This window comes from Psammomys obesus, unplaced genomic scaffold, assembly GCF_907164565.1.
Source record: "Psammomys obesus unplaced genomic scaffold, mPsaObe1.curated_primary_1811, whole genome shotgun sequence".
NCBI classification, from domain to species: Eukaryota; Metazoa; Chordata; class Mammalia; order Rodentia; family Muridae; genus Psammomys; species Psammomys obesus.
Window position 1 is genome coordinate 11,821,254 of NW_026585742.1, and position 24,819 is coordinate 11,846,072.

Sequence of the window (24,819 nt, forward strand, 5' to 3'; positions counted from 1 at the left end):
AAATTCCATGGGGATCAAAATAGAAAGGAGATGTCTGGGGACCTGGTCAGTGGTTTGAAAGTGGAGGCTGTTCACATTGTTTCCAACTTTCCTGAGGAAGGTAGATTGTGGATTCAGTCTAGTGATACAAATGGTGACATGTAGCAAATATGAAAGTGTTTGTGACTCCTTCTCAATCCCCAACTCAGCTTTGTTAGTCCTGAGAGGTACAGAGGAAAGATTTGTCAATTTAAAGAAAAAGTAGGAGTTGGATACCTAGTATTCAAACTATGAGAAAATAGAAGGCCCGTGCTGTGCCATCCAAAGGGATCTGCACCATGGGTGCCATTACCTGGGCCATATGAAGGTTATCTGCTGAGAACTCTGTAGGCAGGGGCCAGCCACATGAAATACAAATGGCCATTAAACATGGTTTATTTCTTTTGTGAGGAGGACCATTAATTTTTAATTGATTTCTTTACTCACAGAACTCAAATCTTTTGCTGCAATCAAAACATTCTTTCTGCAGCCTTGAAAGAAGCGTGGTTACCTAGACCTGTCCTGGTACATTTGAACTTTACAGACCTGTTGTAGTGCACTTGGGTAGTTTATAATCAATAGAAAGTTACTAGTTCCAGAGGTTGGGAAGTCCAAACTTAAATTGTTGGCTGTTTCAGAATCTGGCAAAGATCTGCTGCCTGTCTTATAAGTGATACATCTTCACCAGGCTTCCACAAAGCAGAATGGATGAAGAAGCTCCAACTTAAGGAACTTCAGTTTCTTCCCTTATGATCTGTTCATGTTAACAAAGGCCTCACATCTTAATGTATCACCTAAATAGTTAGAATTTTAACATGAGAGTTTGTCTGGAACAGAAACACCACACAATCACCTCACTTAAACACTTTAAATAATATATAAGCTACTTAAAATGAAACATTAAACATACATGATTTCTTTTTTTGTTTTAGTATTTTTATTAATAAGTTTATTCACTTTGTATCCCACCTGTAGCTTCTTCCCTCTTCACCTCCCAATCCCACCCTCCCTCTCTTTTGTCCACCCATGCCCCTCCCCAGGCCATTGATAGTGGAGGTCCTCTTCCCCTTCCATCTGATCCTAATCTATCAGGTCTCATCAGGACTGGCTGCATTGTTTTCCTCTGTGACCTGGTAAGTCTGCACCCCCTAAGGGGTAGGTGATCAAAGAGCAGGCCAGTTTATGTCAGAGACAGTCCCTTTTCCCACTACTAGGGAACCCACTTGGACACTGAGCTGCCATGGGCTACATCTGTGCAGGGGTTCTAGGCTACCTCCATGAATGATCCTTGGTTGGAGTATCAGAACTCAATATAAAACCAGACACACTAAACCTGTTAGTAGAAAAAGTGGGGAAGAACCTTGAACTCATTGGCACAGAAGACAACTTCTTGAACAGAATACCAATAGCACAAGTTCTAAAATCAACAATCAATAAATGGGACCTCATGAAACTGAAACGTTTCTGTAAAGCAAAGGACACTGTCGTCAGAACAAAACGACTACCTACAGATTGGGAATGGATCTTCACCAACACTAAATATGACAGAGGGCTAATATACAGAACATATGAAGAACTCTAGAAGTTAAAAAAGCAACAAATCAAGTAATCCAATTAAAAAATGGGATAGAATGCTAAACAGAGAATTCTCAATAGAGGACTATCCAATGGTAGAGAGACACTTAAAGAAATGCTCAACGTCCTTAGTCACCAGAGAGATGCAAATCAAAACGACCCTGAGATTTCACCTTATAGACATCAGAATGGCCAAGATCGAAAACTCAACTGACAACACATGCTGGAGAGGATGTGGAGAAAGGGCAACCCTCCTCCATTGCTGGCGGGAAAGTAAACTTGTACAACCGCTTTGGAAAACAATCTGGCTCTTTCTCAGACAATTAGGAATAGCACTTCTTCAGCTATACCACTCCTAGGCATATATCCAAAAGATGCTCAAATATACAACAAGGACATTTGCTCAACCATGTTCATAGCAGCTTTATTTGTAATAGTCAGAAGCTGGAAACAACCCAGATGCCCCTCAGTTGAGGAATAGATAGAGAAACTTTGGTACTTTTACACAATGGCATACTACTCAGCAATTAAAAACAAGGAAATCATGAAATTTGCAGGCAAACTGTAGGAACTAGAAAAGGTCATTCTTAGTGAGGTATCCCAGAAGCAGAAAGACACACAGGATATACACTCACTCATAACTGGATATTAGACATATAATATAGGATAAACATACTAAAATCTGTATATTTAAAGAAGCTAATCAAGAAGGAGGACTCTGGGTAAGATGTTCAATCCTCATTCAGAAAGGCAAAGAGGATGGACATCAGAAGAAGGAGAAAACATGGAACAGGATAGGAGCCTACTACAGAGGGCCTCTGAAAGACTTTACCCTGAATGGTATCAAAGCAGATGCTGAGACTTATAACCAACCTTTGGCAGAGTGCAGGGAATCTTATAAAAGAATAAGAAGAGTGGTGGAGATAATCTAGAACCCTGACAATGCAGCCACTTCTGATGAGAACTGATAGACTAAGATCAGAAAGAAGGAGAGGAAGACCTCCCCTATCAGTGGACTTGGGGAGGGGCATGCATGCAGAAAGGGGGGAGGGTGAGACTGGGAGGGGAGGAGAGAGGCACTTATGGGGGCATACAAAATGAATAAAATGTAATTAATAAAAATAAAAATAAATAAAATAAAATAAAAAGAATAAGAAGTGATAGGAAGTCTGGAGGGGACAGGAGTTCCTCAAGAAGAGCAACAGAACCAAAAATCTAGACAAACATGATTACTTTAGATAGGATATTTTGGTGTTTCTTTAATTTATTTGTTTTTAAAAGCTGAGCATCTATATTCAGTTCATCTATGTTCAGTTCACCTATGTTCATCTATGTTCAAATCAGAACCCTACATTCCAAGATTCAAAACTTGTGCTGTAATTTGTGGGCTCACTTCTGGACACTGAATAAATAAAAACACATTTTTGTCTCCATTATTCAAAGTGGCTTTTGCTTAATTCCTGTTCCCCTTAAATCGAATTGAAATTTTCATTTGAAAATTACCACATAAAACTGACATAAAAATGTCAAGACTTCACTAAACCAAGTAGCCAGCTTTTCACATGTGATGAGGCCATTTTAGTATTTCCATCTTCCAACAATGTCACTGTCAATTTTTTCCACTCTATTAAAAAGCAATTATGCATATTAGGAGTCAGAAGAATACTTCAAGGTCATTGGACTTAACATCCATTGGACCTTGCACTGAGTGGAAGAATTCTACTTACCATATCAGACAAGGGCTTTGGATTGATCATTCCCAGTGATGAGCCACTCATTTCAGATAATGGTTCCAATTTAAGAAGTGTTTCTCTTCCCCTAGATATATATCAAAATCATCGTTAGTAACTGTAAATGTTGTCTAATAACCCTTAAGTGACATTTACATTTATAAATTAACATTAACCTGAAGGAGGTAATACAAGAACTTTGCCATACTTATTTTCATTTTCTTAAATATAATCTTATTGTCTTATTAGAAGTAAAAAGACCTTTAATTTGCTAAGTGTTTCTAGGTGACATAGAGTCCCCATGTATGTTTATGAGGGACAGCTGGATTCTATTCCCACAATTTTACTTCGAGGGCTGTATGGTATGTGTTCAAAGGAACATAACCAAGTTATTGTGGTATTTGGGCTTACAGATATAGGTCACTATTAACCACTGCAGACTTGTCCCATCACTAGACAGTGTGTGTATTATTTATCAATTCAAACTGATGCTGGAAAAAACAGAAATATGTCACCACATTGTCCTAGGGGCAAGAAGTCTAACATAGGCCTCTCTGGATGCTATTAGGGTGCTGAGAAGATTTTGTTGTTATGAAGGGCTCCAAAGAAGGAAAAACACATTTCCTTCTGGTTTCCAGTTCATAGAGGTTATGAGCCTCTTCACTTTTCTTGATAACAAAGGGGTGTTTGGGTCTTTGTTCAGTTTCATTGAATCTTCTGCCTCACTCTTGCATATCTACAGATCATACTGAGACAGTCTAAAAATAGAGGAAAATTTCCTCACTTTTAATTCAGCTGACTAGCAATTTTAATTGCATCTCCTAACCCAACCCTACTTTCATATCATATATCACATATGTAGTTTCAAGCAATATGATTTTATCTTTGGGAGTCACTCTCTACCATGGATACTTTCTGAGGAAGTCTAACCATGGTTCCAACAACATATCATGAACATTAATTTATTTCATAGTCCAGTTTATTTGCTCTGTGTTTATTAAGCTACGGTGAATCCATTGCACTTACATTTTCTTCTTATACTTAATGTTGGATATAAACTCATCATATAGGATTTATCTTTAAAGGATTTGTATTATGTTTGTTTATAGGTATTTATACAGGTATATGCATGGGCATGTGCTTGTCATAACGAGCATTTGAAGGTCAGAGTCTATCTCTGTATCCGATATGTGGCTCCCAAGATTCCAACTTACATCTTCAGGCTTAGTGGCAATCACCTTTATACTTTAATTTATCTTGCCATACTATGGATAGTTTTTTTTTTTAAGATTTATTTATTATTTAGTTTTCTTTCTGCGGGTTAGAAGAGGGCACCAGATCTCAGTATAGATGTTTATGAGCCACCATGTAGTTTCTGGGAATTGAACTCAGGACCTTTTGAAGAGCAGCCAGTGCTCTTAACCTCTGAGCCATCTCTCCAGCCCTCTGGTTAGTTTTTTTAAATAACAGTTTTCTTTACCTTTTAATTTAAAGATTTAATGTTGGTTTAAAAGAAAGGCAACAATTCAACATATTTTGTTAATAAAATATAATTATCGCAGAATTTAAAATGTAACTATTTACCCTTTCTTAGAGATGTAAAATTACCTTTGTACTTTCATGCTTCAGTAAGAACTAAGGCCTGGGAAGGAATGGAGTTGTGTGCCTACTGACCTGCAGTGTTCTAAAATACTAATTTTATAAATTGCATAGATGGTGAATGCCAATATCAATTAGACTTACCAATTAATTCAGTAATACAATCTCTATATACAGAAAACTTTTAAAATCAACACACATTTTTATTATATGATGATATGCTAATCCCAAGGAAAACTTTCCAAATATCCAAACCACTGCCTATTTATTATTTCCAGGTAAATCTGGATTTTTTTTTCTTGCTTCTATTTCTTTTATCCTGGAATGTTCTGAAAGAACACTGTAATTTACTTGTATGCTTGACAGAATTTTCTATCAGTAGGAAAGTGTTTTTGCTTAGGAATCTTTTTACATTTCAAAGCTTCTCCCCTATCCAGTGAAAATAATAGCTTATAGTTCTTTTCATCTCTGGATCATGAAAATTCAATTTTCTCCCGCCTCTAAGCTTTTATCTATTTTTTAACCCTTCGTATTAAAACCGTTCATATTAGTGTGTTGTTATGCCATGCCTATTTGCAATTATGCTACAATTTAAATGTAAAACCCTGCAGATAGCTTTTTAAATGTCATAAATTATATTGAACTCATTTAAATCATGTTGCCTTCTCTTTTCATTGAATAAATATTTTAATATTCATATAAATATACATTGCATTACACAAAAAAGTTCCAATTAAAGGCTGTAAGGTTGTAACTTCTTAAATTATTTTATCATCATCTTAAAATAAGCTTGAATTCCTAAGTAACCTGAGCAGGTTAGTAAGTATGTTTTTGAATGTTAACTGATAACTGGTCCAACATGAAAATAACATGACATCCATGAAGGAAATGAATGAAGAAAAGAACAAATATTTAACGATTATTTGTAAAAATATGAAACCAAGAAATATAAGATGTGTTTTTATAGAAAAACTCATAATGACAGAGTTATGTTAGAGGAAGAAGAGACTGTTAATTCTTTTGCACAAGCTAAGGTATACTGCATGAAATTTCTAAATGATCAGTTGGATAGTAGCTGGTGTTTTTCTTGCATTTCAATTACAGTGATAAAGTGCCCCCACAAAAAGCAACTTATGGAAGGAGGCATTTTTGCTCACCAGGTTCTAGTATATCAGTGTAGGGATGTCACAGCAGCAAGATCTTGAGTCATCACATCCAGAGATAGGAGAAGAAAAAGAAGAGCTGCACTCATGCTACTTGCTTGTTAGTTCTCAGATAGCTTTCTCCTGTCATGTAGTCCAGGATCTCAGGCCTAGGAAAAGGCACACCCTAAACATGGCTAAGTCTCTCATGTCAATTAAGGAAATCAAGATTATTTCTCCATCAGCATGGTCACAGGACAAGTTGATCTAAACAATTCCTCAAGACTCTTCTTCCCAGGTTATTCTAGACTTCAAATTGAACAGGGGCACTTAGGTGCTAGTTAGGGGCAGTGTTTATTTCTCTACTAAAGCAATTCTTGTGTCTCTCCTCTGGCCCAGATTGTCACAGGTCCATTGTCATGTTCCAAATGGTGTTGCTAAGTGTCCGGATTGTGTTCTGTGTACTTCCTCCTAAGCCAGGCTGTCCTAGAGAGATAACCTTGAGCTTCAGTGGATTAATGGTTAGGCTTAAAGCTGATATGGAGAGAGTGTGGAGCTAACCCACAAAGACCCTTGGTTCCTTTCACTCACTTCCACTTATAATTTAAGCATAGAAACAATGACAGTTTAATTACATGTTAAAATTCAAATATCTGAATTTTAATGCACTAGCATTTCTATTAAAGTTCAGGACTACCAAACATTAATTACTTCTGAGAACTTATTTTATGAAACAACAGAGGGGACAGAATATTATTCAAAGGTATCCTAGCTCAGAAGCCCTGATTCATTAAAAGAAGATCATTGAGATCACCACCACTATTAATAATCTATTAATAGATTCCCCAGTGTTATAGTAAAGTAGAAAATGTTATTAATGTTCTGAATTTTTGAATCCAGGGTTATAGTAAAATCAAGCAGTTTATCTGGATGTAGAGTTTCCATAATATGTTACAGGTTCAGGAATAGCCACTCACTGACCACTCAGACACCACACTAAACTCAAAGGGTGTTTATTGAACGATATACAGGAACTGAATGGCCAGGACCATAATCTGGACTCTGGAGCCAGACTATGATATTGGTCTGCTTGAACTCTCTCTGTAGACCAGGCTGGCCTGACACTCACAGAGATTCACTTGCCTTGGCCTCCCCAAGTTCTGGGATTAAAGGCATATTTCACCAGCCCCCAGCTGAGTACATAGATGTCATGACCACATTGTGGTATTACTGAATGTCCTAGGAAAATGGTTCCTCACATGACTCAGCACTCAGAATTTCAAACTGGAATGCAACATTGGGGAAGAGAATGAAAGGGCAGGAAAACCATACATCAGAAGAAGACACCTGTCAACAGCTACCTGGGAACTGGTTACTTTAGGCTCCTCTTTGATCTCACAAGTTCCAAAATCTGTGACTTAAAATGAGTAACCAAGGGCCAACCAGATACCTCATTGGATAAAAGTGTTTGGCAGCATGTCTGACTATCTGATGGAAGGGAAGAACTGAGTCCCACAACTCTGTCTCTCCCTTGCACATGCATGTCATGACATAGCATGCCCACACATATATATACTAACATACCCAATTGCATGTAATAAAGTAAAAAAAATATAAATAAGTAAATTCAGAAATACATAAAATGGTTTGCCAACTCACACCCAGAAAATGAGGTTGAGGCAGGCAAATGTGTTGAGTCTGATGTCAGCCTTGGCAACATAGTGAGACACTATCTCAAAACTGACTGAATAATAGACACACACTTTATGATGTAAAAATTACATACAATACTATATGAAGGCTTACAAACTCTAATCCAATGGTCATCTTTATTTCATGGGACACATAATATTTTCCCCCATTGAATGTTAAATTACCTCTTAAGAAACATCAAGCTGGAAATACATTCTCCAGTCTTCAGAAAAACACTCTTGTTTGAAATGTTAATCTTTTTGTGCTTTTAGTAGTGAACTGTTTGTTTACTGTTGATATAAAGTATTCATTTCTGGATAACCCCTATCAAAACTCCCCACCTCTTTAAGTTTGAAATTGGTGGTTCTTCCCAAAGACTTTTTTTTTCCATTTTTATTAACATTTTATTTTTTATATTAATTACAACGAATTCACTTTATATTCCAGCTGTAGCCCCCTCCCTCATTCCCTCAGACTCCCACCCTCCTTCCCTCATCCCCTCCCATACCCCTCTCCAAGTCCACTGACCACAGGAGGTCCTCTTCTGCTTCCATCTGAACCTATCTTACCAGGTCTCATTAGGACTGGATGCATTGACCTACTCTGTGGTCTGGGAAGGCAGCTACCCCCTCAGGGGGGATGTGATTAAAGAGCTAGCCACTGAGTTCATGTAGAGACAGCCTCTGTTCCCCTTAATAGGAAACCCACTTGGGTAGTGAGCTGCAATGTGCTACTTCTGTGCAGGGGTTCTACGTTATATCCATGAATGGACCTTGGTTGGAGTATCAGTCTCAGAAAAGACCCCTGTGTGCAGATTTTTTTGGTTCTGTTGCTCTCCATGTGGAATTCCTGTCCTCTCCAGGTCTTACTATCTCCCCCTTTTTTGCATAAGATTCCCTGAATTCTGCCCAAAGTTTGGTTATGATTCTCAGCATCTGCTTTGATACACTGCTTGGTAGAGTCTTTCAGAGGCCCTAATAACTAATATTAAAAAAATAAAAATTAAAAAAAAAGTTAAACAGCAACAAATCAAGCAATCCAATTTAAAAAATGTAGTACAGAGCTAAAATGAGGATTCTCAATAGAGAAACGTTGAATAGCAGAGAAACACTTAAAGAAATGCTCAGCATCCTTCATCATCAGAGAGATGCAAATCAAAACAACCCTGAGATTTCACCTTATACCTATCAGAATGGCAAAGATCAAAAACTCAAGTGACAATATATGCTGGAGAAGATGTGGAAGAAAAACCCTACTCCATTGCTGGTGGGAATGTAACTTTGTACAACCACTTTGGAAATCAATCCAGCACTTTCTCAGAAAATTAGGAATAGTGCTTCCTCAAAATCTAACTATATTACACCTGGGCATATATCCAAAATATATACAAGGACATTTGTTCAACCATGTTAACAGCAGCTTTATTCTCAACAACCAGAACCTGGAAACAACCCAGATGTCCCTCAATGGAGTAATGAATACAGAAATTGTGGTACATTTACACAATGGAATACTACTCAGCAAGTAAAAACAAGAAAATCATGAACTTTGCAGGCAAATGGTGGGATCTATAAAAGATTATTCTGAGTGAGGTATCCCAGAAGCAGAAAGACACACACGGTAGATACTCACGTAGAAGTAGATATTAGACATATAATATAGGATAAACATACTAAAATCTGTACACCTCTAGAAGCTAAGCAAGAAGCAGGACACTGAGTAAGATTATCAATCCTCACTCAGAAAGACAAATGGGATGGACATTGAAAGAAGTAGAAAACAAGAAAAAGGACAGGAGCCTATCCCAAAGACTTTTTGATGGATCTGCTCTGAAAGAGATTTTTTTAGTCAGAGTTCTCACATTTCTTTTATAGGAGAATCTGTTAGTCTGTAGGACTCACAGTGTTCCACCGTTTTCTCTTGAGCACCATGGCATTATCATTCAGTGCTCTTTCTTTTTGAAAAAGAACTCTTTATCAAGGCCTATGAGCTTGTCAGAGAAGAGATCTGTGATATAAGTGGGTTGTTGGGTCACCTGTATAAGCCATGATCTGGGATGTGTGCTGAGAGATTATAGGTTGTGGTTGTGTATACAAATGCCTGGTTGACTCCACTCAATTAAATATCATGTCCTCCAAGTTTACACTTGGGCACTTTTGTCTATCAGCTGTACTAGCTACTGATTTCTGAGTGGAAAACCCAGTATTGTCAGGACAGTTCATAAAACAAAACAATTTTTTTCTTATTATACTTATTTCATGTATTGATTACATACACACACAAGCATACAAACATATATACATACATATATATGTATATGTATGTATACATATATATACATATATATGTATGTATACAGATACATATACATGTGTTTATATGCACGTAACATGTATATATACATATATATGCATGTATGCATGTATATACATGTTATATGTATAAATATATGTATGAATATGTATATATACACATAGATAAACACATATATATGTGTTATATATGGATAGATGGATAGATAGATAGATAGATAGATAGATAGATAGATAGATAGATAGAGATATATGTGCATGTCTAGTGCCTATGAAGGCCAGAAGATGGTGTAGGAGCCCCTGTAATTGGAATTATAGACAGTTCTTAAACATATTTTGGGTGATGGGTAAAGAACCTGGATTCTCTGGAAAAAAAGCCAGTGATCTTAATTGCTGAGCCCAGGAAACCAAACATTAACAGGTAAATGAAAGGAAATATCTCTGACTATTTAAAAATAAAGGATCCAAGTTAATAGGAACCTAGGTAATTCTTATGCTTCTTTGCCCCTCAGCTGTCAGGATAAACAAAAATCTCCACCGAAGGACCATGCTTGGAGATAACCTAGAACCCTTGCATAGATGTAATCCATGGCACTCAGTCTCAAAGTGGGTTCTCTAGAAGGGTGAAGAGGGAATATCTCTGACATGAACTCAGTGGCTATCTCTTTGATCACCTCCTCTTTAATGGGGAACAGCCTTACCAGTCCACAGAGTAAGGCAATGCAGCCAGTCCTGATGAGACCTGAAAGGTTAGGGTCAAATGGAAGGGGAAGAAGACCTCTTCTGTTAGTGGACTGAGGAAAGGGCATGAGAGGGGAAGATAGAAGGAAGACGGGATTGGGAGGGGAAGTGAGAGGGGGCTACAGCTGGGATACAAAGTAAATAAATTGTAATAAATAAAAAATTAATTAAAAAACTAAAAAAAAAAAGAATCTCTAAAGTGAGCAGTTTCCTCAACCGAATATATAATATAAGAGAGGCTGAAATAAACAGAAATTCAAGAGTCTATATTCTCTATGTTTCTTTTCCAATAATGCAAACTCATATTTTAAGCATATTGAAAGAGGAAGTTGGTATTTCATAGGACCAGGAAGTGTCCCATTAGGAGAGGGAAAATTCTGATTCTGAGAACTTGGCCTGCTCAGGAACTTTTCTCTATTAGCAAAGAGATGTCTCACATGTTTTCTGGGAATAGATAGATGGCCCAGTGGATAGACACACAACTAGCCAAGCCTAAAGGCCTGATTTCCACCCTCACAACACACATGTTGGAAGGAGAAATAAACATCCTCAAGTTATGCTTTGACCTCTGTATATATGCTATGATACATAACTTGCCCATAAATTCACACGCTTGAGAGTAAATAAATATGGTAAATGATAAGTTTTAAATTGTCTTTCTGTTCATCTGTAAATTTCACAGATGTAGAAATAAAAAGACAGACTGTGTAGTTGACAACATAAAGGTCACTAGACTTGAAATAGCCAAGAGAGTGGGACTCAGTTCCAGCATAGTGCTTTTATTTCTCATTAACATGTGATACACGTATGAAATTTATTTTGGGAACCACCATATAATCAGCTGATATTCTCAGTTAAGGCCACTGACCATTTGCATATGCTGAATAAAAGGCTGGATACTCACTGAAGTATAGACATGCATATCAAAACCTAGAGCTACTTAACAAATGAAACGATGAAGATGGCCATAGATAGTGAAACTCTGTCATGACAGGACAATGCTGAGAACTGGACTATGCCAGGTGCATGCCTGGAAGTATGCCTGTGACAGGGAGGGGAGAACATGCCAGTGAAACAAAGGGCAGGTTTCCATCTCAGTGAATCCAAAATTAGTCTTGGGTATAAGGAAGTGGAGGTGAGCATCTTGATGGAAAAATTCTTGATAAGCTTTACATGCCACTCAATAATTATGTGTCAATCAATGAAGAAAACTGTGAAGCTTAGATACAATTTCCTTATTTCTCTGGAAGGAAAATGCAATTAGAAACAAGACTCCAGAAAACAATGCACATGTGCTCCATCTTTGCTGCTGTGTCTGTGCCATCCTCACTACATTCTGATGAAAATGATCTCTAAAATTCCTTCTCCTCTGTGCCTAATCCTTCTGCCGGACTCATATTTTAAGCTATGGGAGCCTGAAAACTGAACATGAAAAGTTACATCTTCAATTGGAAGGAAGTAAATGGAGTTAGACTTGGATGTGGCCGGCAAGTTACTCTTACAACCTATATGCTTGCTTGCTTTGCTCAGAGTTTTAGATTATTTGAGAAAAAGTCACCAACATCTAAACTCCCCAGTTTGAGTTTTATGATTATGCTTGAATTCAGAGGATGTTGGTGACTACCCCAGAGCTCACTGAAGTTGGTGTTTATTAACCATGGGAGAAAAACTCTAATGATGCAACCAAGTTAGTGGCCCAGAAGTCAGCTGATGTTCCTTTCTCATGTGAGTTTAATCAAGGACTCTCTTTAAGAACCATATCCAGTTCTTAAAGCATTACATGTTTCTAACATAAGTTGTAGAGAATGAGCTAATTGTCACCAAGAATCCAAAACCATAGAGCTAAAACTTGTCCATTGATTCAAGTCTCTGGTCCTTGGGACCCTTGTATTATGTTTCATTATAGTTTATTTTAATTTCTTTGAAAACAGTTTCTTCACCGCCTGGTTAGAAGAGCAAAGCACTTTGAAGAATCAGAAGAGTCAAATTTATGTCCACTTTTATATAATTTATTTATTTATTTTGTGGCTGTTTGTACCATTTCCTCCTGACCTTTGTTGTTTGCTATTGAATTTTTTTTTGTTTTGTTTTACCAAGGATTGTTGTTTGATTTAATTAATTAGAGAAATTGTGAAAACACACACTTAGGTATTCTAAGTATAAACTTTGCCCGGTCACTCTATACAGCAAATGCATCTATCAATTTATTCTTCTTTCTTCACACCAGAAGTTTCTTAGGGTGATTTTTTTTCAGGAGTGATAATTCAGCTTGATCCTTGAATAGAGGAAACTGAAACTATAGCAGGCATGTTAGAAGTTGCACACTATGCTCAGGACACCTTGGTAGAATTTCCTTTTGTTTCTTTTTTTTTTTAATTTTTTACCTTATTTTATGGGTTCTTTTTAAAAAATTACTGTATTAATTAATTTATTTTTATTACAATTTATTCACTTTGTATCCCTTCTGCAGCCCTCTTCCTGCTCTCCTCCCAGTCCAGCCAACCCTCCCTCTTCTGCCTATGCCCTTTCCCTAGTCCCCTGATAGGAGAGGTCTTCCTCCCCTTCTCTCTGACCCTAGCCTATCAGGTCTCATCAGGACTGGCTGCATCATCCTTGTCTGTGGCCTGGCAAGGCTGCACCCCCTAGGGGGAGGTGATCATTAAGAGCCAGCCACTGAGTCAGAGACAGCTCCTGTATGCCTTACTTGGGGACACTCTTGGAAACTGAGCAGCCTATGGGCTTCCTGTGAAAGGGAGTCTAGGTAATCTCAATGCATGGTCCTTGGTTGAAGTATCAGTCTCTGCAGGACCACCTGGGCCCAGGTGTTTTTGGCTCTGTTGGTCTCTTTCTGGAGTTCTGTCTCCCTCTACATCTTTATATCTCCCTCTTCTTCCATAAGGTTTCTGGCACTGTGCCCAACATTTGGTTATGAGTCTTAGTATCTCCTTCCATACCATAATGGGTAGGGTCTTTCAGAGGTCCTCTGTGGAAGGCTACTGTCCTGTTCCTTGTCTTCTCCTACTTTCGATGTCTATCCTGTTTGCCCTTCTGAATGAGGATTAAGCATCTTCCCTAGGGTCCTCTTTGTTGTTTAGCTTCTTTAGGACTATAGATTTTAGTATGTTTATCTTATATTATAGGTCTAATAGCCACTTGTAAGTGAGTTATATACCATATGTGTCTTTCTACTTCTGAGTTACCTCTCTCAGGATGATTTTTTTCTAGTTCCGACCATTTGCCTGCAGATTTCATGATTTTCTTGTTTTTAATTGCTGAGTACTATTCCATTGTGTAAATGTACCACAATTTCTGTATCCATTCCTCAACTGAGGGACATCTGATCAAGGGATGTTGCATGCTGGAGAAGTTGTGGAGAAAGGGGAACCCTCCTCCATTGCTGATAGAAATGTAACCCTGTACAACTACTTTGGAAATCAATCTGGCACTTTCTCAGAAAATTAGGAATAGTGTTACTTCAACAGCCAGGCATACCACTTCTAGGCGTGTACCCAAAAGATGCCCCACCATTCAATAAGGTTGAATTTCTTATATGGTTGTCAAGCCTACCCTACTAGCCCTGCCTCATCTGGGCAGTGCTTTAGAAACTATTTTTTAACAACGGACATTTTCTTCCAGCATCAGCTGATTTGAAGCCAGCCAAATGTTACTTTAAATGCATAATAATCCCTAGAGCATCTGCTGACTTGGTCTGAGTCTATGTTTCGACACAATTTGAACCTGATCAAGATAAAACTTACAGTCCTGTGGGGGAAGTCATACATGTTTATGGGTACAGAGTAGGACAGCTGGAAACTGGACACAGTATCACTAACAGTTCAGTTTTCTAGGTATGTGTGTTTAGTTCTGATGCTTTTGAGACATAAGAGATTTTGCATAATCATATATAACACTCTTTATATGGGTCTCTTCTGGACTGGGCACAGATCCAGATCTGTGTGACTGTTTGGCAAACTTATTCTTATCCAGCTTATCGTTGATCAGGCTGGACCACAGGGCATTTCACGTTCCCTTAGACTTCCTTTTAAGTAAGGTTGCAAAGTAATCTCTGAGCAGATTTCTAACCATTTCCCAAGCAGGGCCTACTGTCTCTGCATCAGTGAACTTGTCATGATAATCAACCTTTTTTCTCCCAACCATCAATCACTCTTGATTACAGCTAGATAGAAGTTCTATTCTGTTGATCAGCTCATCAGTGCACATAATATTACACCTGGAGGCCAGTACAAATCAGCACTCCATGGGGGCAAAGCATTTTTCTCCAAGGCTTTTGTGGAAAGTTTCATCATTTACATTTGTGTCTCATTGAGTTGTTATGTCTGTCTATGACTCTGCCTCCTTCCTCAGCCAAAATCATCTTCTAAAATAGCTCCTTAGTCTTCTCAATTAATTGCCCAGTTATTCTGCTCATAATCTATATTATCCCTATTATCATATTAAATTTGCAATCATTAATGCAGATATTATAGAGCTTCAAATCACACAAATTATAATTCAATGAATATTCAGTAACACTGTAAACCAGTTTATGATATGTTTCACTTAGATGTTTGTAAGTCTAAATATGTTGAATATTTTTTTATGGTACTATTGGTACCGTTGCAGTTGCAGAGAAGTTGCTTAAAATAATGATAATATAAATCCACAGCAAAATATTTTCTTATTTCATAAAATACTTGAGACAAATATGTGGTTAAAGTACATGTCCTCAGTTTAGTCCTTTTTTGTATTATTTTGATTATTTTATAAAATCTGAAGTATTAATTTAGAAGATCATAAAATATTTTAACAGTTAAAATGCAAAGTATCAGGCAATATTATGGCAGGAGATTATGGAATAATGTGGATTTGATTAGAAACCAGCTGTTGCCATTCAATGACCTAATTATAATAGATTAAAATATCTTCTATGGTACTAATATATTCTGTTTTGTGTAAAATAAATAACTCATCCCCACTTTCTTCTCAAATTGCATAAGTATTTCTACTTTTAGTCTTTTCTGAGACTGACACTCCAAACAAGGACCATTCTTGGAGATAACATAGAACCCCTGCACAGATGTAGCCCATGGCACCTCAGAGTCCAAGTTGGTTCTCTAGTAAGGGAAACAGGGACTGTTTCTGACCTGAACTCAATGGCTGGATCTTTGATAACCTCCCCCTGAAGGGAGAGTAGCCTTACCAGGCCACAGAGGAAGGCAATGCAGCCAGTCCTGATAAGACCTGATAGACTAAGGTCAGTGTCCTATCAGTGGACTGGAGAAGAGACATGGGAGGAGAAAAGGGAGGGAGGACAGGATTGGGAGGGGATGATGAAGGGGCTACAGCTGGGATACAAAGTAAATAATGTGTAATTAATAAGAAAAATTTTTTAAAGTAATAAATAAATAAGAAAAAATAAAAATAAATAATATGAGTAATAGTTTCTTGTTTTCATATTATACTGAAAGTTTGCTCATTTTGATGATTAAGTTTTAAAAACAAAAGCTAGTACAAATGCTCTCTATCAGTTAACAGCAAAGTAATATTTATGGAAATGTATAAATCATACAATACTGGTTGGAAGTTCAGCATTTAGAAAAACTGAGCTACAAGTCCAAGCTGTTTCAATACTTTCTCTGTGTTTTGGAAACTTCCCAGGATTGAAGTTCATCAGTTTTGTGTAGATGCTTTAGTATCACACAGGTTTAAAACTTACCTTGTGTTCTTTCTGGAATTTACTTACATGATTTCTCAACAGGTAGCATCCTAGATCTTCTCATGACACAAAGAACAGAATAAACCATTCTGTACTCTCAGATGTGATAGACAAGTCCAATAGCTGTATGCTATGTCAACTTGTCGGGCCAGATTACAGTCTAATTTCACAGTTTTAAACAGTAGCCAAATGAGTATTGAAAGGCATCATCACTTAAGTAGCAATGTTCACATGCATATAAAACACTCAAAGTGTGTGGAAAATTATTATAAATTAGAATTCTGTTGTAAAATGATAAGCCTTTGTATACTAAATGAGGGAAGATCTATCTATTTATCTTTTTTCTCTCTCAACCTCAACTTCTCTCCTCTGAAGGTGGTCTTCACCTTGCTGTTTCATTAGCACATTATATTCAGGCAGAAAATTCAGAGCAGTTTTTGGGAAGTAATCAGATCCTGTTATGACCCTTCCTCTCTTCTAAATAAACTGCCAATCTTTACACTGAAATGTGCCAAGAATGAAAGTCCCAGACTTCTTCAGAGACTCTACAAAAGGGCATTTTATGTACAAAACTATATGTCCTTTGTTTTTAAGAACACTCCTAAGGTACTGAAGAATTTTAAAAAATTAAGGGTAACACACCATAGGGCCATCCTATCATATGAAAAGACGTATTCCCCAAAGGCAGGCTCCCAGCCCTAATTAAAAAAAAAAAAAAAATCCCCGAGTGTCTGGAAAAGGGAGAGAGAAAAAGTTTCCAGAGAACCTTCACACTGTTATCTCCAAATGTAATCTCTCCTCTGACTCTGTATGCTAAGATTTGCCTGACTAGTCACTAGCTTCATTTGGCTAGCTGAAAGGAACTACACATCTAAAATTTCTGACACTGACAGCCATGTACCTGCTCCTCCAAGACCGCATGGCAGAGAGCACCCATCTTCTTGACCATTCTCCTTGTTTCTTATCTCCTGCCTATCCATTTTGAAAGGATTTCAAGATAAGGTAGATGAGGACTTTGTAACATTGCTGCTTTCTACTTTACTTAAAAGGTAAAATCCTTGGGGCCAGTGAGATGCACAATGGGTCACAAGCCTGATAACATGAGTTCAATCCTTGGATCACACATAAAGGGATAAAGAAGAAAGCAATTCCACTAAGGCTTCCTACATCTTCCACAGGCACAGTGTAGTGTATGTGCCATGTCCCTGTCAATGGCACATAGAATAACAACACCATCAACAACAAAAATAATAAATTTTTAAAGGGCAAAATCCTTAAAATGAGGACACAGCCCCATCAACTATGGCTGATGGGAGCTTTGATTTTAATAATTTGTCTTACTTAATTTTATTATTAGAGTTTTGTTGTTGTTTTGTTTTTCTTTTGAAGTGTTGACAGTTGACATGGGCCTTACCCTTACAAGGCAAGCACTTGTCCTGGATATATGTATTCATATTTTGATTTATTAAAACAGGGTCTTGGTATGTAATCTAGACCAGCCTCAAACTGGCAGTCCTGCTCTATTGTAGGGTTACTATTGCTGTGATGAAACATACGTGATAAAAACATATATATAATGAAACCATAATAAAAGTAACTTGGGAGGAAAGCTTTTACTTACATTACACTTCACATTACAAAGCACCATCATAGGAAGCCAAGACAGGAACTTAGAGGTAGAAGAGGAAGCAGAAGCCATGGAGGATGCTATTTACAGGCTTGTTCAGCCTGTTTTCTTATGGAACTGTGAACAAGCCAGATCAAGTATGGAAACACCCACAATGAGCCAGACCCTCCCCACATCAATCACTAATGAAGAAACTGCTTTACAGGCCTGCCTACAACTCTGTCTCATAGAGGCATTTTCTTTTTTTTTTTCTGTTCTTTTTTTTTTAACTTTTACTAATTACACTTTATTCACTTTGTATCTCCCCATAAAACCCTCCCTCCTCCCCTCCTATTCCCAACTTCCCTCCCCCTTCTTCAAGCATGCCCTTCCCCAAGTCTACTGATAGGGGAGGTCCCCCTATCTTTCCTTCTGATCTTAGTCAATCAGATCTCATCAGGGGTGGCTGCATTGTCATCTTCTGTGGCCTGGTAAAGCTGCTCTCCCCTCAGGGGGAAGTGATCAAAGAGCAGGCCAGTCAGATTATGTCAGAGACAGTCCCTCTTCCCACTACTATGGAACACACTTGGACAATGAACTGCCAAGGGCAACATCGGTACAGGGGTTCTAGTTTATCTCCATGTATGGTACTTGGTTGGAGTATGAGTCTCTGGAAAGACCCCTGTGTTCAAATTTTCTGGTTCTGCTGCTCTCCTTGTGGAGTTCCTGTCTTCTCCAGATCTTACTATTTCCCACTTCTTTCATAAGATTCCATGCACTCTGCCCAACAGTTGGCCATAAGTCTCAGCATCTGCTTTGATAGTCTGCAGGGCAGAGCCTTTCAGAGGCTAGAGGCATTTTCTTTTTTTTTTTAATTCTTTATTAATTACACTTTATTCACTTTGTATTCCCCCTGTGGTTCCCTTCCTCCTCCCTTCCCAATCCCTTCCTTCCTACACCCTCTGTATCCATGCCCCTCCCCAAGTCCACTGATAGGGGAAGTCTTCTTTTCCTTCCTTCTGATCCTAGTCAATTAGGTCTCATCAGGAGTGGCTGCATTGTCTTCTTCTGTGTCCTGGTAATGCTGCTTCCCCCTCAGGTGGAGGTAATGAAAGAGCAGGCCAATCAGTTCATGTCAGAGACAGTCTCTGTTCCTATTACAATGGAACCCACTTGGATACTGAACTGCGATGGAAGGTGGGGAGGTCAAAGAGCCAGTCATTGAGTTTCTGTTAGAAATAGTCCTTGTTCTCCTTACTATGGGAAACCAATTGATTACTGAGCTATCACGGGTCACATCCGAGCAGAGGTTCTAGGTTATATCCTCTCATGGTCTTTGGTTCAGTGTCCATCTCAGAAAAGACCCTGTGCCCAGATATGTTTGGTCCTTGTGGAGCTCCTATCCTTTCCACATCAAACTCCCCTTCTTTCATATGATTCCCTGCACTCTGCCAAAGGTTTGGTTACGAGTCTTAGTATCTACTTTGGAACACTGCTAGGTAGAGTCTTTCAGATGCTTTCTGTGGTAGACTCCTGTCATGCGTTCAATGCATATCCCATTTGTCTTTCTAAATGAGGATTGATCATCATACCTCATGTCTGCTTTCTTGATTATCTTCTTTAGGTGTATAGATTTCATTATGTTTATCGTATCTTTTAGGTCTATATAAGCGAATATATTCCATTTTTGTCTTTTTCCTTTTGGGATACTTCACTCAGAATGATCTTTTCTAGATCCCACCATTTGCCTGCAAATTTCATGATTTCCTCATTTTTGATTGCTGAGTATATTCCATTATGTAAAAATACCACAATTTCTGTATCCATTCCTCTGTTGATGGACATCTGGGTTGTTTCCAGGTTTTGACTATTACGAATAAAGCTGCTACAAACATGGTTGAGCAAATGTCCTTATTATGTACTTGACCCTCTTTTGGGTATATGCCTAGGAGTGGTATGGCTGGATTTTGAGGAAGCACTATTCCTAGTTGTCTGAGAAAGCTCCAGATTGATTTCCAGAGTGGTTGTACAAGTTTACATTCCCACCAGCAGTGGAGGATGGTTCCCCTTTCTCCTCAACCTCTCCAGCATGTATTGTCACTTGAGTTTCTCATCTTGGCCATTCTGAAGGGTGTAGGGTGAAATCTCAGGGTCCTTTTTTTTTTGCATTTCCCTAATGGCTAATGATGTTGAGCATTTCTTTAAGTGCTTCTCTGCCATTCGATATTCCTCTACAGAGAGTTCTCTGTTTAGCTTTGTTCCCCGGTTTTTAATGCTGCTTCTCAGCTTCTTTAGTTCTTTATATATACTGGATATTAGACCTCTGTCAGATAAAAGGTTGGTGAAGATTCTTTCCCAATCTGTAGGCATTCGTTTTGTTTTGATGACGGTGTCCTTTGCTTACAGAAGCTTTTCAGTTTCCTGAGGTCCCATTTATTGATTATTGATCTTAGAGTCTGTGCTGTTGGTGTTCTGTTCAGGAAGTTGTCTCCTGTACCAATGAGTTCTAGGGTTTCCCCCATTTTTTCTTCTAACTGATTTAATGTGTCTGGTTTTATGTTGAGGTCTTTGATCCACTTGGACTTTAGTTTTGTGCAGGGTGATAAGTATGGATATATTTGCATTTATCTACATGTAGACATCCAGTTAGACCAGCACCATTTGTTGAAGATGCTGTCTTTTTTCCATTGTATGGTTTTGTCATCTTTGTCAAAGATCAGGTGTCCATAAGTGTGTGGGTTTATTTCTGGGTCTTCTGTTCGGTTACATTGATCCACCATTCTGTTTCTATGGTGTAACAAAATACCTGTCAAAAACAACCTAAGAGAGAAAGGTTTATTTTGACTCATAGTTCATATGTGTCATAAGAGACTCAAGGTACTAGGAGATTGTAGCAATTGGTTACATTATATATACAGTTAAGAAGCAATGAATGATGTCCCATTTATTGATTGTTGATCTTAGAACCTGTGCCATTGGTGTTCTGTTCAGGAATTTGTCTCCTGTGCCAATGATTTCAAGGCTCTACCCTACTTTTTCTTCTAATAGGTTTAGTGTGTGTGGTTTTAAGTTGAGATCTTTGATCCACTTGGCCTTTAGTTTTGTGCAGTGTGATAAATTTGGATTTATTTGCATTTTTCTACATGTAGACATCCAGTTAGATCAGGACCTCATGAAACTGAAAACCTTCTGAAATGCAAAGGACACTGTCATCAGAGCAATATGACAGCCTACAGGCTGAGAAAGAATATTCACCAACCCTATATCTGACAGAGGGCTAATATCCAGAGTAAATAAAGAACTCAAGAAGTTAAAATGCAACACACCAAGTAATCCAATTAAAAATGGGGTGCAGAACTAAATAGAGAATTCTCAATAGAGGAATATCGAATGACAGAGAAAAGCTCTAAAAAAATGCTCAATGTCCTCAGTCATCCGGGAAATGCAAATAACCTTACACCCATCAAAATGGCTAAGATAAAAAACTCAAATGACAATGCATGCTGGAGAAATTGTGGAGAAAGGAGACCCTCCTCCAATGCTGGTGGGAATGTAAACTTGTACAGCCATTTTGGAAATCAATTTGGTGATTTCTCAGAATATTAGGAATAGTATTATCTCAAGATCCAGCTATTCCACTCCTAGGCTTATATCTAAAATATGCTCAACTATACCCTAAGGACATTTGTTCAACTATGTTTGTATCAGCTTAAATTTCAATAACCAGAATCTGGAAACAACCTAGATGCCCCTCAACCAAAGAATGCATGCAAAAATTATGGTACATTTACTCAATGGAATACTACTCAACAACTAAAAAGAAGGAAATAATAAAACTTGCAGGCAAATGGTGTAGAATAAATGATCCTGAGTGAGGTAACCCAGAAGCAAAAAGACACATATTGTATATACTCATTTATAAGTGGATATTAGCTATATAATATAGGAAAAACATACTAAAATCTATAGTCCTAAAGAAGCTAAACAACAAAGAGGACCCTAGGGAAGATAAACATCAGAAGAGGGACAAGACAGGAAACAGGACAGGAGCCTACCACAGAGGACCTCTGAAAGACTGCCCAACAGGGTATCAAAGCAGATGCTGAGACACATAGCCAAACTTTGTGCAGAGTGCAGGAAATTTTATGGAAAAAAGAGGAGACCAAAAGACCTGGAGGGGACAGGTGCTCCATAAGGAGACAACAGAGCCAAAAATTCTAAGCTCAGGGAGACCTGAAGAGATCAATACTCCAACCAAGGACCATGCATAGAGAGGACCTAGGCCCCCTGCCCAGAAGTAGCTTTTAGGCAGCTCAGTCTCCAATTGTAATAAATAATAAATAATAAAAAGAAGCAATAAATGCATGTTTTCAGCACATTTTTCCATGTCTGTAGTAAAGGATCCCATTCTCCACATACAATTGCTCTTCCTAATTACTACAGTCAAGATCATTCCTGACAAGTTTGTTGGAAAGTCTCTTTCCCAAGTGATTCTGGATTCTCTCTCGTGGAAATGAACTCTTACCATCACAGCTTCCATTCATACATCTTTAGTATGAATCTTTAGTATCTTTGATGCCAATGATTTTTTCTAAGCTTTACTCCCAGGGCAGAACACTCTGGAAGTTGCTAATAATTTCTAGCAACAAGTATCCAGCACTGTAGTAACAGAAGTTTGCCAGCCAAAAAGTTCTCTGTATTCCTCCTGTTAATTCTTCTCTCCCTCTGTCTCTTGAAACCCTCAAATCTTTGTAGCATCTCCATAATTCCATAGTGCTAGGCTTCCTAGATTGTCCTATAATAACAGTACTATAGCACAAACCTTTTCAGATTTTTTCCTCTAAGTATTCATTTTGTTTTTGCTTTCTTTGGCTTGGTGCTTTATTAGTTTTCAGCACTGAGTACTAGTCTGCTCTGTGGATATAGTTCAGATGAGTAGTTTGCCTACTGAAGGTTGCCTTACATATATATATTGGCAATTGTGAATAAAGCTGCTATAAGCAATCTGCATATATATATATATGAAATATATATATTTCAAAACACTGGCAAATTATTTTCCAAAATATTCATGCTATTTTGTATCCTCATGTGCAATGGACAGGAACTTTTATTCATCATGTTGTTATCAGACTTCAGTACTGCCAGAACACATACCATTCTAGTATGTGTTCTGTGGTATCTTGGTGCAGTGTTTATCTACAGTTTCCTGGCAAAGTGTGGTGTGCTTACTGTCTGTCTGTATATCTTCTCTAAAGGTCTATTTTTTTAAAAAATTTAAGTAATTATTTTCTTTCTGCCTTTGTGTAACTTTTTATTCTCCTAACAGTGTCCTTCATAAAAGAGACACTTTTTTAATTTTAATAAAGCCAGTTCTTTAATTCTTTCTTTTAAAAGGCATACTTTTGATATTTAACAAGTTAATCAAGAAACCTATCTTGGCTATCTAGATTTTCTTCTATGTTTTCTTACAGGATTTCTACACTTTGTATTTAGATCCATGCTCCAACTTTAGCCTCTTCTTAAAGGGTATAAGGTCTGGATTTGTTTTCTCTGTGTAAATGTGCAGTTGTTCCCAGATCATCTGCTATCTGGTATAACTAGCCAAAAAGTAGTTGCCTATATTTATGTTGACCTACTTCCGAGCTGAGCTCTATAGTGCTTCATAAATCTACTTGTCCATTTTTTCAGCAATAACACACTGACTTGATTATTGTGCTTTTGCAATAAATCTTTACATTGTTTAGAATTAATATTTCTGTGACATTCTTTGAGTCATTTTCCTTCCATATTAAATTTTAGATCAGATTTTTAGAATTTACAGGATAATTTTGAAAGATTTTAATTTCAGTTGCATTGACTATATGGGAAATGGAGACAAATGACATCCTGACATTATGAACTGTCCTTATCAGTAAAGATGGAGTTTTTAGTTAGTTCAACTCTTGTTTGATTTATTTCAACAAAATTTATAGTTTTTCCTTACAGCCAGGATACCGTAATATCTTAATTCCAGCATGGCTTTTTGCTTCATCTCTTTTGAGTTTTTGTACAACTTATTATATCATTTTTTCCCATTATATAATTTTATTTAATCTTTTATTTATTTTTTATTAATTACACTTTATTCATTTTGTATCCCCCCATAAGCCCCTCCCTCCTCCCCTGCCGATCCCACCCTCCCTCCCCTTTCTGCATGCATGCCACTCCCCAAGTCCACTGATAGGGGAGGTCCTCCTCTCCTTCTTTCTGATCTTAGTCTATCAGTTCTCATCAAAAGTGGCTGCATTGTCCTCTACTGTGGCCTGGTAAGGCTGCTCCCCCCTCAGGGGGAGGTGATCAACGAGCAGGCCAATCAGATTATGTCAGAGGCAGTCCCTCTTCCCATTACTATGTAACCCACTTGGACACTGAACTGCCATGGGCTACACCTGTGCAGGGGTTCCAGGTCATCTCCACAAATAGTCCTTGGTTGGAGTATGAGTCTCTGGGAAGTTCCCTGTGTTCAAATTATCTTGTTCTGTTGCTCTGCTTGTGGAGTTCCCGTTCCCTCCAGCTCTTACTATTTCCCACTTCTTACATAAAATTCCATTCACTCTGCCCATCAGTTGGCCATCAGGCTCAGCATCTGCTTTGACAGTCTATACTGCAGAAGCTTTCAGAGGCCCTCTGTGGCAGGTTTCAAGGT

General features: G+C 37.9%; 1 protein-coding gene across 4 annotated transcripts in view; it reads left to right on the forward strand.

Annotated features, from left to right (window-relative positions):
• Znf385d (zinc finger protein 385D) overlaps window positions 1-24,819 on the forward strand; it is a 416,968-nt gene that overhangs the window by 205,937 nt on the left and 186,212 nt on the right. The gene's annotated exons all lie outside the window — the stretch shown is intronic.